Source organism: Dermacentor andersoni, unplaced genomic scaffold (assembly GCF_023375885.2).
Source record: "Dermacentor andersoni unplaced genomic scaffold, qqDerAnde1_hic_scaffold ctg00000795.1, whole genome shotgun sequence".
Classification (NCBI taxonomy): Eukaryota; Metazoa; Arthropoda; class Arachnida; order Ixodida; family Ixodidae; genus Dermacentor; species Dermacentor andersoni.
In genome coordinates this window covers 7501-20000 of record NW_027315473.1, presented here as the reverse complement: position 1 = coordinate 20000, position 12500 = coordinate 7501, and the positions used below count along the sequence as shown (strand labels likewise).

Sequence of the window (12500 nt, the reverse complement as noted above, 5' to 3'; positions counted from 1 at the left end):
TCGGCCAGTGCCAGGGACGGCTCCCTGCGCCGGCGCCACAACAAGTCTACTTGAGGCGGAAGACGAAGCCAGCAAGGGCCTGGCCGCAAGTGCGTTCGAATCCGGGACTACAGTCCCTCGTCTGTCCGTACTTCCTCTTTCGACGTGCGGCGCCTTCCCAAAGCGCACAAGTCCGCTAACCGCAGAACGCTTCCGACGTAGCAAAGCCGCGTTTCCTTCGGTACTTCGCAGCAACGCCGCCTTTCCCTCGGCGGCGGGCGAATAGCCTGCAGACGTCGTCGCATTAAACCGCGATCTCGACACCTCGCGCGTCACGAGCAGGAGCCGACCGGCAGCCTCCGGCCCTTTCGGACTCGGTGGCATTTGCCGCGGAGGACGGGAGAGCACTTTAGGCCACGGTTCCTTCCGTACTTGGCAGCCGCACCCTCATACCGACAGTTCCATGACCGACCGAGCGCCACACCGTTCCTTTAGTACTTGGGCGGCAACAAAGTCGGGTCGTTACTCCATACTCGCCGCAGGAAGCGACCGGCAGCCGCCAGACTTTTCAGACTCGGCAGCGTTTGCCGCGGAGGACGGGAGAGCGCTCGCACCACGGTTCCGTGTGTGTACTAAGCGGCAGCGGCATTAGCTCTCGACCGTCAGTTCCTTGACCGACCGCACGCTTCGCCGTTCCCCTCGTACTGGGCAAAGCAGCAGGTCGGGTCGTCTTACTCCCATTCCGCGCAAGAGCGCCAAAGCGGACAGAAAGCCCACCCAGTGTGCGTTACGCCGTTTCTACCCGCGGGCGCGGCCAAGCCAACCGTCCAAGGTTGCAGCCGGCGTCCACTGGGCGCAACAAATTTGGCACGGGGCGCCCCTCAAAATTCAGGCAGTCCCCGGCATGTTCGGGTATAGCCGTCCCCGCGTCCAAGCGGGGCCAGCGGCGGAAAGCGTCGGGCGCAGCGAGCTGCTTCACCCACACGGGGTAGAAACAATGGCGCTCGCCACCCTTCACAATCCGGTAATGATCCTTCCGCAGGTTCACCTACGGAAACCTTGTTACGACTTTTACTTCCTCTAAATGATCAAGTTTGGTCATCTTTCCAACAGACCGGCGCAACCGAAAGGCCGCGCCGGACATCGGTCCGAAGACCTCACTAAATCATTCAATCGGTAGTAGCGACGGGCGGTGTGTACAAAGGGCAGGGACGTAATCAACGCGAGCTTATGACTCGCGCTTACTGGGAATTCCTCGTTCAAGGGGAACAATTGCAAGCCCCTATCCCAATCACGAAAGAAGTTCCACGGGTTACCCAGTCTTTTCAGACAGGGATAAAGACACGCTGCTTCCTTCAGTGTAGCGCGCGTGCGGCCCCGGACATCTAAGGGCATCACAGACCTGTTATTGCTCTGTTTCGTGCGGCTAGGAGCCGCTTGTCCCTCTAAGAAGGTTGTAAGGTGCTGGGAACCCCGCACCTATTTAATAGGCTAGAGTCTCGTTCGTTATCGGAATTAACCAGACAAATCGCTCCACCAACTAAGAACGGCCATGCACCACCATCCACCGAATCAAGAAAGAGCTCTCAATCTGTCAATCCTCCCAGTGTCCGGGCCGGGTAAGTTTTCCCGTGTTGAGTCAAATTAAGCCGCAGGCTCCACTCCTGGTGGTGCCCTTCCGTCAATTCCTTTAAGTTTCAGCTTTGCAACCATACTTCCCCCGGAACCCAAACACTTTGGTTTCCCGGAAGCTGCCCGCCGAGTCATTTGAGTAACTCAGGCGGATCGCTGGTTGGCATCGTTTATGGTCAGAACTAGGGCGGTATCTGATCGCCTTCGAACCTCTGACTTTCGTTCTTGATCAAAGAAAACATTCTTGGCAAATGCTTTCGCAGTAGTTCGTCTTGCGACGGTCCAAGAATTTCACCTCTAGCGCCGCAATACGAATGCCCCCGTCTGTCCCTCTTAATCATTACCTCGTATTCCAAAAACCAACAGAACAGAAACGAGGTCTTGTTCTATTATTCCATGCAAGTTTATTCAGGCGACTCGCCTGCGTTGAGCACTCTAATTTTTTCAAAGTAAAAGCACCGGCCTTCTCGAGGCACACAATGAAGTGCACCAAGAAAGGACCGGCATGATGTTCAGTCCGAGCCGTCGCATCGGGTAGATGCACTACTCGTCTGGAACTGAGATCCAACTACGAGCTTTTTAACCGCAGCAGCTTTAGTATACGCTATTGGAGCTGGAATTACCGCGGCTGCTGGCACCAGACTTGCCCTCCAATTGATCCTCGTTAAAGGATTTAGAGTGTACTCATTTCAATTACGGGGCCTCAAAAGAGTCCCGTATTGTTATTTTTCGTCACTACCTCCCCGTGCCGGGAGTGGGTAATTTGCGCGCCTGCTGCCTTCCTTGGATGTGGTAGCCGTTTCTCAGGCTCCCTCTCCGGAATCGAACCCTGATTCTCCGTTACCCGTAACAACCATGGTAAGCAAGTAACCTACCATCGAAAGTTGATAAGGCAGACACTTGAAAGAAACGTCGCCGGCTCGTGGCCATGCGATCAGCACAAAGTTATCCAGAGTCACCACACAATACGGGCCGAAACCCGATCGATCTTGGTCTAATAAAAGCACCCGTCGCCCAAAGGGCTTCAGGCTCACTGCATGTATTAGCTCTAGAATTGCCACAGTTATCCAAGTAGGAAGAAACGATCTAAGGAACCATAACTGATTTAATGAGCCATTCGCGGTTTCGCCTTATTTCGGCATGTACTTAGACATGCATGGCTTAATCTTTGAGACAAGCATATGATTACTGGCAGGATCAACCAGGTAATCGTTCAACTGCGCGTCCAGCCTTTCAAGCAGGCCGGACGCCGTTTTTGCGATGCCGAGGCCACCTTCAGGCGCCCCAACACGCTTCGTTCTCGCAAAGGGTAGCACTTTGCACAGTCCGAGACGACGGCGTTCGAGCTCGCAACGGCGCCCTCCCCGCAGGGCCGGGTATCGCCACGCGGCAAGAAGCACGCAACATTCTCGATAGACCGGTTGTGTCGACTCGATCGCGGCTTGCGGTTTCTCTCGAGCCCGCAGCACTGGTGGACCGACCGACACTTGCAACGTAGCCGAGACGGCAAAGCCGCTAGGCGACGGGTCACGCCCGCGCCTTCGGCGCTTTCGTATTTGATTCGTCCGAGGACGATGCGGAACACACTTCGATATCGTGGAAAAAGCGTCGTCCGACAACCAGCCCCTAACGCATCAAGCGGATGAGGCTGCAGACGTCAGCTGTGGGATCCACGGGAGCGATACCGGGGACACGCTTGACGGGCACGAAGCCCGCCGCATATCAAACACCCAGGTCGCTTTGGGGGCGACTGCTCTCTGGGACCCCCATATAATAGCAGCGATAAGTACCCAGACCTCCATGGGGCCGTACTCGTGCCACTTTCGACGAGCGTTTGGCGAAAATCGTGCCGCCTCGTAACGCCGCGAGCAAGATTGAAAGCTTACGTCGGCAGCACAATGCCGAAGTCGTGAAAGCGCAGCGCGTCCACCGAATGCGCGAACGGCAATTTCTCGCCAATGGCCAGTACGGTTTCCTGCACAATTGCCTGTCTGTCGCCCTACGGGGCCCCCGGCCGATCGATTCGAGGCACGCTAGCACGGCCCCTTCGCCATTTCCGAGCACGAGTGCGAACAGTGCGGGCGGCGTGCTCGACGCCCCGGCTGACGTCGTTTCGGACTTTGTCTCTTCGCGTGCTCGCGGCAACGCCGCGGCCAACGACGACGTCTGCGCGGTTCTTTGCCGGTTCCCGGCGTGCTACAGTGCAGCCCTCTGCAGGGTGACACCGGCTCCGTCGTGGCCGTGCGGCGGCTTGTACGCAAAAGTTGCGTCAAAGGCGTCGCGCTCGCGCCGCCCCGGCACACGCGGTTTCGGACTTTGTCTCTTCCAGCGCTCGCGTAGTCGTGGGCACGATTGTCGACGTCGCAACGGTGCGCGGACACCGCCACGAGCACGCGCAAGACGAAAATCGCACTACGGTACAATGTCGGCCGGGGCCGTACGGCCCCTTACAGTAGCAGCGATAAGTGCCCAGACCTCCATGGGGCCGTACTCGTGCGACGCGGCGGCGTACTGCGCCGAGCCGAGCGCCAATATTTGGCTTTTGCAGGGCGGATTCGAGCTCTGGCGATCGCCGCGGTACCGCCGCTCACCGATTCAAGGCACGCTAGCGCGGCCCCTTCGCCATTTCCGAGCACGCGTGCGAACAGTGCGGGCGGCGTGCTCGACGCCCCGGCTGACGTCGTTTCGGACTTTGTCTCTTCGCGTGCTCGCGGCAACGCCGCGGCCAACGACGACGTCTGCGCGGTTCTTTGCCGGTTCCCGGCGTGCTACAGTGCAGCCCTCTGCAGGGTGACACCGGCTCCGTCGTGGCCGTGCGGCGGCTTGTACGCAAAAGTTGCGTCAAAGGCGTCGCGCTCGCGCCGCCCCGGCACACGCGGTTTCGGACTTTGTCTCTTCCAGCGCTCGCGTAGTCGTGGGCACGATTGTCGACGTCGCAACGGTGCGCGGACACCGCCACGAGCACGCGCAAGACGAAAATCGCACTACGGTACAATGTCGGCCGGGGCCGTACGGCCCCTTACAGTAGCAGCGATAAGTGCCCAGACCTCCATGGGGCCGTACTCGTGCGACGCGGCGGCGTACTGCGCCGAGCCGAGCGCCAATATTTGGCTTTTGCAGGGCGGATTCGAGCTCTGGCGATCGCCGCGGTACCGCCGCTCACCGATTCAAGGCACGCTAGCGCGGCCCCTTCGCCATTTCCGAGCACGCGTGCGAACAGTGCGGGCGGCGTGCTCGACGCCCCGGCTGACGTCGTTTCGGACTTTGTCTCTTCGCGTGCTCGCGGCAACGCCGCGGCCAACGACGACGTCTGCGCGGTTCTTTGCCGGTTCCCGGCGTGCTATAGTGCAGCCCTCTGCAGGGCGACACCGGCTCCGTCGTGTCCGTGCGGCGGCTTGTACGCAAAAGTTGCGTCAAAGGCGTCGCGCTCGCGCCGCCCCGGCACACGCGGTTTCGGACTTTGTCTCTTCCAGCGCTCGCAACCATGTCGGGGCCGACGCCGACGACTGCGTGGTGTTTCAACGATTGCCGGCGTGACACAATGCAGCTGCGTGCGGGATGCCAGCGATTCCGTCGTGTCCGTGCGGCGGCTTGTACGCAAAAGTTGCGTCAAAGGCGTCGCGCTCGCGCCGCCCCGGCACACGCGGTTTCGGACTTTGTCTCTTCCAGCGCTCGCGTAGTCGTGGGCACGATTGTCGACGTCGGAACGGTGCGCGGACACCGCCACGAGCACGCGCAAGACGAAAATCGCACTACGGTACAATGTCGGCCGGGGCCGTACGGCCCCTTACAGTAGCAGCGATAAGTGCCCAGACCTCCATGGGGCCGTACTCGTGCGACGCGGCGGCGTACTGCGCCGAGCCGAGCGCCAATATTTGGCTTTTGCAGGGCGGATTCGAGCTCTGGCTATCGCCGCGGTACCGCCGCTCACCGATTCAAGGCACGCTAGCGCGGCCCCTTCGCCATTTCCGAGCACGCGTGCGAACAGTGCGGGCGGCGTGCTCGACGCCCCGGCTGACGTCGTTTCGGACTTTGTCTCTTCGCGTGCTCGCGGCAACGCCGCGGCCAACGACGACGTCTGCGCGGTTCTTTGCCGGTTCCCGGCGTGCTATAGTGCAGCCCTCTGCAGGGCGACACCGGCTCCGTCGTGTCCGTGCGGCGGCTTGTACGCAAAAGTTGCGTCAAAGGCGTCGCGCTCGCGCCGCCCCGGCACACGCGGTTTCGGACTTTGTCTCTTCCAGCGCTCGCGTAGTCGTGGGCACGATTGTCGACGTCGGAACGGTGCGCGGACTACGCCACGAGCACGCGCAAGCCGAAAATCGCACTACGGTACAATGTCGGCCGGGGCCGTACGGCCCCTTACAGTAGCAGCGATAAGTGCCCAGACCTCCATGGGGCCGTACTCGTGCGACGCGGCGGCGTACTGCGCCGAGCCGAGCGCCAATATTTGGCTTTTGCAGGGCGGATTCGAGCTCTGGCGATCGCCGCGGTACCGCCGCTCACCGATTCAAGGCACGCTAGCGCGGCCCCTTCGCCATTTCCGAGCACGCGTGCGAACAGTGCGGGCGGCGTGCTCGACGCCCCGGCTGACGTCCTTTCGGACTTTGTCTCTTCGCGTGCTCGCGGCAACGCCGCGGCCAACGACGACGTCTGCGCGGTTCTTTGCCGGTTCCCGGCGTGCTATAGTGCAGCCCTCTGCAGGGTGACACCGGCTCCGTCGTGTCCGTGCGGCGGCTTGTACGCAAAAGTTGCGTCAAAGGCGTCGCGCTCGCGCCGCCCCGGCACACGCGGTTTCGGACTTTGTCTCTTCCAGCGCTCGCAACCATGTCGGGGCCGACGCCGACGACTGCGTGGTGTTTCAACGATTGCCGGCGTGACACAATGCAGCTGCGTGCGGGATGCCAGCGATTCCGTCGTGGCGGTGCGGCGGCTTGTACGCAAAAGTTGCGTCAAAGGCGTCGCGCTCGCACCGCCCCGGCACACGTGGTTTCGGACTTTGTCTCTTCGAGCGCTCGCAGCGATGTCGAGGCGATCGCTTACGTCTGCACGGTTTGCGGTGTGCTACAATGCAGCAGTCTGCCGCACTACACCTCTTGGTTGCCGAGGCCAGCACGGCAATTTACTGAAGCGAGCGCATTGCGCCCAGGCGGCAGCGGACTTTGTTGCTTCGGGAGTGCTCTTGCTGTAAAATTTGAACGGCTGCAGCTGCGCGAAGCAAGTGTACCTATTTTCACTCTCTCTCTGTCTGCCTTTGAGGCGACTGTAATTTCACTTTAAACGCAACTGGAGGCGGGAGCAACCTGATGAGAGTAGGTGGACTTCGGTACATGTAATTTAGAAATTGCTTTCAAGCTTTGAGGACATACACCTTCGCGCCATCTGCTTTCCCCGTCTCTTTGGCACTTTATAGTATGTGCTGCATGCTCTGCATTCCAAAGAAACACGCCTGTCTCTCTCCCTCTCTCACGTTCTTCTTCTTTTTGTAGCTGCTGTTGTAGAAGATGCTATGCTCTTTAATCGCTGTAACATAGAGTGCTTGCACAAGCCAACAACTTTTGCGTGTTTTTTTTTTTTTTCTCTTCCCAAGACGTTTCTGCCATTATTCACTAACTCTCGTTCTTAGTATGCAATGGAGCGTTAGCTCGCGCCATCTACCTTTCTTTCTGTATTGCAAAGTCCGCAGGTTTTCCTAGTTCCGTACACAGATGGCGCCAATGCGTTTTGGCGCCAGGTTCGAACGACCTCGCTCTACTCGTGTTTGGCATTTGAATGTTTCAAAGGGGTTTGCGACAGGGGGTGGTTCTTGTGCAAGGCTGAGCTTTCCAGCTGCGTTTAAGCTATGCTAGCATGTGTGCGTATATATATATATATATATATATATATATATATATAAATACACAAACACACACACACACACATGCATATATACATACACACACACGGTAATGGTAAAGATGATGAGGTAGCACTTTTTTTTTTCTTTTTTTTACAATGCCTGTGTTTCAGATGGCGATCTTTCTCCCCTCTATGTTTCCGGTTGGAAGGAGTGTGCAGCGTTTTCTATATTTATTTTGTCATTCACTTCTATGTTGCTCGTCTTCGTACATGGGGCATGCTACCTAATTCTACCGGTCGATTCGACACGTTGCGATCCGTCCCGGCCTGTGCCGTATCAAAATTTTCAGTGGGCCTTGCGGTAAATAAAAAGAAATGAAGGAAATGCGCGTAGTATATTACAATTGCACACGGGCTTGAAACGAAGCCCTCAAGGAAGGTCACCTTGAGCGGTCGCATTCAGACGGAAGTAAGCATTCCCCTGGCGCGTTTTTTTTCCGCTCGCCTGTTCCGTTTTCTACGAGGTTGCCTTGGTTGGTTTCGCGTTACAAGCAAGCTTGCACTCGGGTCTCGTTTCTACGCGACAGCGTTTCGTTAACAGCGAAAGACTGAGGCGTTGCGAATTCATCCGTGAGATAGGGAGCGTTGAGTCTGTACACAGGCTGAATTTTATAATATTGCCCACGCTGTTGCTGAGGTTACCCATGTCGGCAGGGCGCCCACAAGGCAGTAGTACAATGAAGTGAAGTGAAGGACATCGCTTCTCGGCCTTTTGGCTAAGATCAAAGTGTAGATTTTTAAAGCCCATGTACGAAGATTTACGAAGCCCATCTACGAAGATTTTTAAAGCCCATGTAGGCACCTCTTAATGATCTTTTATGTTTTAGAGAAGCGTTTTGCCATGTATTTTACACCTTTACAGTTTTAGCCTTTTATCACTAACACCACTAACTAGTTTTTTTAGTCATTTGTTTGCGTTTTTAGATTATACACCTTTTATCCGTTTTTTCCTTGGTTTTGTAACATATTTTTGATGTATTTGTAACTAGCATAAATAAAAAACTCTGTTCTTATCAGCTTAATATCTGATACGGGTTCTATATGGACCCACGATATTAAACCTATTTTTGGAAGTTGGCGGAGTGCTTGAAGCCTGCTTCACCTCCGCCGCAGGTCGGCCCGGTATTGCACTACCTCCGGGATCGGCCCCGCTCACTTAGGTGAGACTTCATTCAATCAAAATGAAGAGCACAAGCTCAACGCGAGCACTGACTTGACACGCACCATTCCTATACTACACGCAACGATGCCGGTTCGCGGACCACGAGAGTAATTAAACTGCCACTCCATCTGTGTGTAGCGTCGCACTTGTTGCGTCGCAAATGGGACAGCCGCTCCAGCAAATTTCTAGTTATGGGCTTCGAGAAAAATTAATGAAAGCAAAAGAAAGAACCAGAATTCCTATTTGTCCGATGTCTCTGAATGATTGTCTCCTGTAAAGAGCCACTTGGGGGGATGGGGGGTAGGATTAGCCGTGGGGTTCGCAATCAATATGAATCCCACTCAAAGCCAACACTGGATTTTGGAGTTCACTATCGCTTGGATCCGTAAACCACCGCGCCCACGCAAGCTCGCCCTGCCGCCGAAATCCGCTGCCCAAGTGGAAGAAAGATTCCCTATGAAAGAAAAATAGAGTGCCCGATTTCTGGCAACTACTGTGCAGCCTTTGTGTACACATTTTCGCAGCAGTGGGACCGAGCGCCTCGAAAACAAACTTGTCGTATGCCCGAATGTGGCGAAATATATTCAAGGGTTAAAAGGTGCCTCATCTTTCTAACCTGTATGTTACGAAGACCTGTTGCTACCTTTTCATCATGAACATCATCATCATCATCATCCTGGCTACGCCCACTGCAGGGCAAAGGCATCTCCCATGATCCTCCAAGTACCCCGGTCAGGTGCCGATTGTCGCCATGTAGTCCCTAATCTAATCTGCCCTCCTACCTTTCTGCCACCCCCTGCTACGCTTCCCTCCTCTCGGAATTCAGTCTGTAACCCTTAATGGCCACCGGTTATCTTCCCCCCAGATTGCATGCCCTGCGCATGCCCATTTGTTTTTCCTGGTTTAAACTTTGGTGTCATTAACGAGCGTTTGTTCTCGCACACCCCAATCTGCTCTATTCCGATCCCCCCGTGACGCCACACCCATCATCCTTCTTTCCAGAGCCCGTTGCGTCGCCCTCAGTTACCCTTCGGTAATCCTCAAAGCTTTTTGTTGGGACACTCGTGGCATCTTTCTCGTTTAATGAAGTCAAATTTTTTTCAGTTTTGGGGGAAAACTCAATGAGCTAGGCGCGATTGTGTCCCTGGCGCCGCTCTCAACAAGATGGCGGCGCCCATGCTTTTTGCCTGCAGGTTCGGCCCTACGCAGAACACGCCTGCCGGGCAGTGTAGCCACGTTGAAGGGGCAAAGCGTAGTGCAGTGAAGCGCTTGCTCGGGCGAAAAACGCAAATATGAGCCAAACAGGAATTTCCATTATTGGAAATTCCAGTTCAGTTTGCGCATTGCGTTCGCCTAAGGTAAAGAACACAAATGCGAGTGCCACAGCAGTCAAGTCAAAGCTTAGGATTGCGTACCATTTTTTTTTTTTTTTTCGTGCCTTTTACTCCTGGCCTGCGTGGCCCTAGCGCGCATGCACACGAAAGTAATGAAATGGTGAAAACACGAAATAATGCGGTGCGGCTGTATCATATCTATTTTGTGCGCTTTGTTCTTTGTGGACTACAGCGGTGTGCGTCATGAGAAAGTTTCGGTGCCCTTCTTGGGTGACCAGTGAAGCTATATTTAAAACCACATTGATTTGTACGGTTATTGCTACAAACTGCGTGTGGGTGTTTTTCTTTTTCGCTGCCAACGATGGGTTATCGCAACCGCGATCGGTTCTGCTGCTACGCTAGACGCGTGCTTGCCAACGGTTGGCTCTATACGCGACCCGCGACGCGTGGTCGGCACATTCAAGCAGTCAATTGCAAACCGTTCCAAGAAAAAGGATGTACTCCACTTGCCACCTAGTTCGACGATTGTACTTTCTGACCCTCGAGGAAGCGCCGCCATCCCACGTTTTCTATAATACGATAAGATTCAGAGCGACCGCGACCACTTGTCTTTGTCAATATCTCGGAAACGCTTTCTTTTTCTTTTTTTTTTTAAATCCAGATACTCAGACGCGCCCGTGTTCACGCGCACTTGCTCTCTCCGATAAGCAGGGAAGCTCGGTTGGGGTGGTGTCGGGCCTTGCGCATGCGCTGCTGAGCTCGTCGCTTCGCCGGCCGGTCGATGCTGGCGCGGTACTGGTAATGAACTTCGACGTGCATGGTGAAACGTCACTTTGTATTGCCACTGTAGACTAGCAATGCAATGTGTTTGCGAGCGATTGGATAAATGAGAAAGCGTGCACTGTCTACAGTTTATGCCCCTCTAGAGTAGTGGAAATGTTGCTCCAAGTGTTAGGTTTGTAATTTGCGCCTACGAACATGAACTAAACAAAGAAAATGGTCTGCAGCCGCCTTCGCTTCATAAAATTCCCGTACGAAGAAATTTCCGTGCGCGAATGAGAGAGCAAAAGAGAGAAACCATGCTAAGAAGAATGGCTGCCTTTTACGTGATCTCGCGCATGAAACCAGACGATGGATTAATTTTAGCCGTTCATTTTGATTTGCCGAATGTAAACCGGAACACTTTCTCCACGCGGTCTTCAGATTTGAATGGCAATCAATCACATCCTTTCTTTTTTTTTTTTTTTCTGTTTCTTTCTATCTGGAACCGAAAGAATTCAGAACGCCATTTCAATCTTAGATTCGATTAGATATCGTGACTGGTATGCTGAAATATCACGCCTTATCTGGTGTTAACCTTCTTGATCACGGCAATAAAAAATCGCCAGTTCCCGAACTTTAATCGCGCCGAAGATGAACCGATATGCTGGATTCTTATTGTCATGATTTTATAGAAAGCGCTGGTTCTATGGCTAGCTTTGAGGAAAAGAAAAACATCGTTCAGGAATGTATAACTCTAAACAACTAAAAAAAAAATCTGCCGGCAATTGGTACTACAACGAGAGTACTGAGAATACTGGAAAAGATGAAATCCAATCATGCTGAACTGAACTGAAATTATTTCATCAAGACATGCCCCGAAAAACGTGGCCACTTTCAATGATAATTTCAAATGTGATTTCTTTCTTTTTTTTTTTCTTTTTTACGACGGATAATAATTATCTTTCCAATGGCGGATGTGAAAATTTCAGAGCACGGCATTTTCGAAATCCCAAGGCCCCGGACGCATTCTCTCTTCTTTAAGTATTTTGGTGGTGCACACGGAGGAAAATTTCGCGCACGTAATTTATAAACTAGTAGTTGATTTTCTAGAAGAACACAAAGTGCTGACAAACGGCCAACCAGGACACAATTAAATTGGTATTACGCACGGTTTCGAAGCCGCGGTAACAAAAGGGTAACAAAGGGACGTTCATTTCGTGGTGTGGATTTCACGTCTCTCACAATAAAAAAAAAATAATAATAAAAACTACTGCATAAAATAGGTTTTCCCAAACTGGATGGTTTCGATCAGCTTTTGAACAGCCCTTCCTTAAATTGAGTTGGCGTTGATTGAGCAGGTGCGGGCCTCTGCTGTTTTGGATTTTTGTAAATGGCATCAGTACTGGACAGTCCGTTCACTTGAGGATCAAAGGAGAAACCCCCCAAAAAAATATCATATCGTGGTGAGAGACGTGGCAGATGAGTACAATTATCGGCAGAAAAAAAAAAAAAGGAAAACCGCCTCGTACTCAGAAGCCGCTCCTCTCACGTGTGAAGCTTCAAACAAATTGTTTTTCTTGAGACGCTCTATAAAGTTATACACAGCTCCTTAAATGCAGCACCCGCACACAAAGCCAAACGTTCCAAGCTGGAAAGAAAGCATGAAATTCGCGGTGCCCGTTTCCTGTGAAACAACGGGCAACATTACGCCAAGTCCGCTACCACGTCAGCCGGGG

The 12500-nt window shown here is 53.7% G+C and overlaps 2 non-coding genes across 2 annotated transcripts; one reads left to right on the top strand and one right to left on the bottom strand.

The window, feature by feature from the left end:
- Positions 1-1004: 1004 nt before the first annotated feature.
- LOC140215036 (small subunit ribosomal RNA) lies at positions 1005-2819 on the bottom strand. The gene has a single exon (XR_011891957.1). It is a non-coding gene; the product is annotated as a small subunit ribosomal RNA (ribosomal RNA).
- A 5651-nt stretch (positions 2820-8470) lies between these two features.
- Positions 8471-8662, top strand: LOC140215035 (U2 spliceosomal RNA). Its single transcript, XR_011891956.1, has one exon. It is a non-coding gene; the product is annotated as a U2 spliceosomal RNA (small nuclear RNA).
- The last annotated feature ends 3838 nt before the right edge of the window (positions 8663-12500 follow it).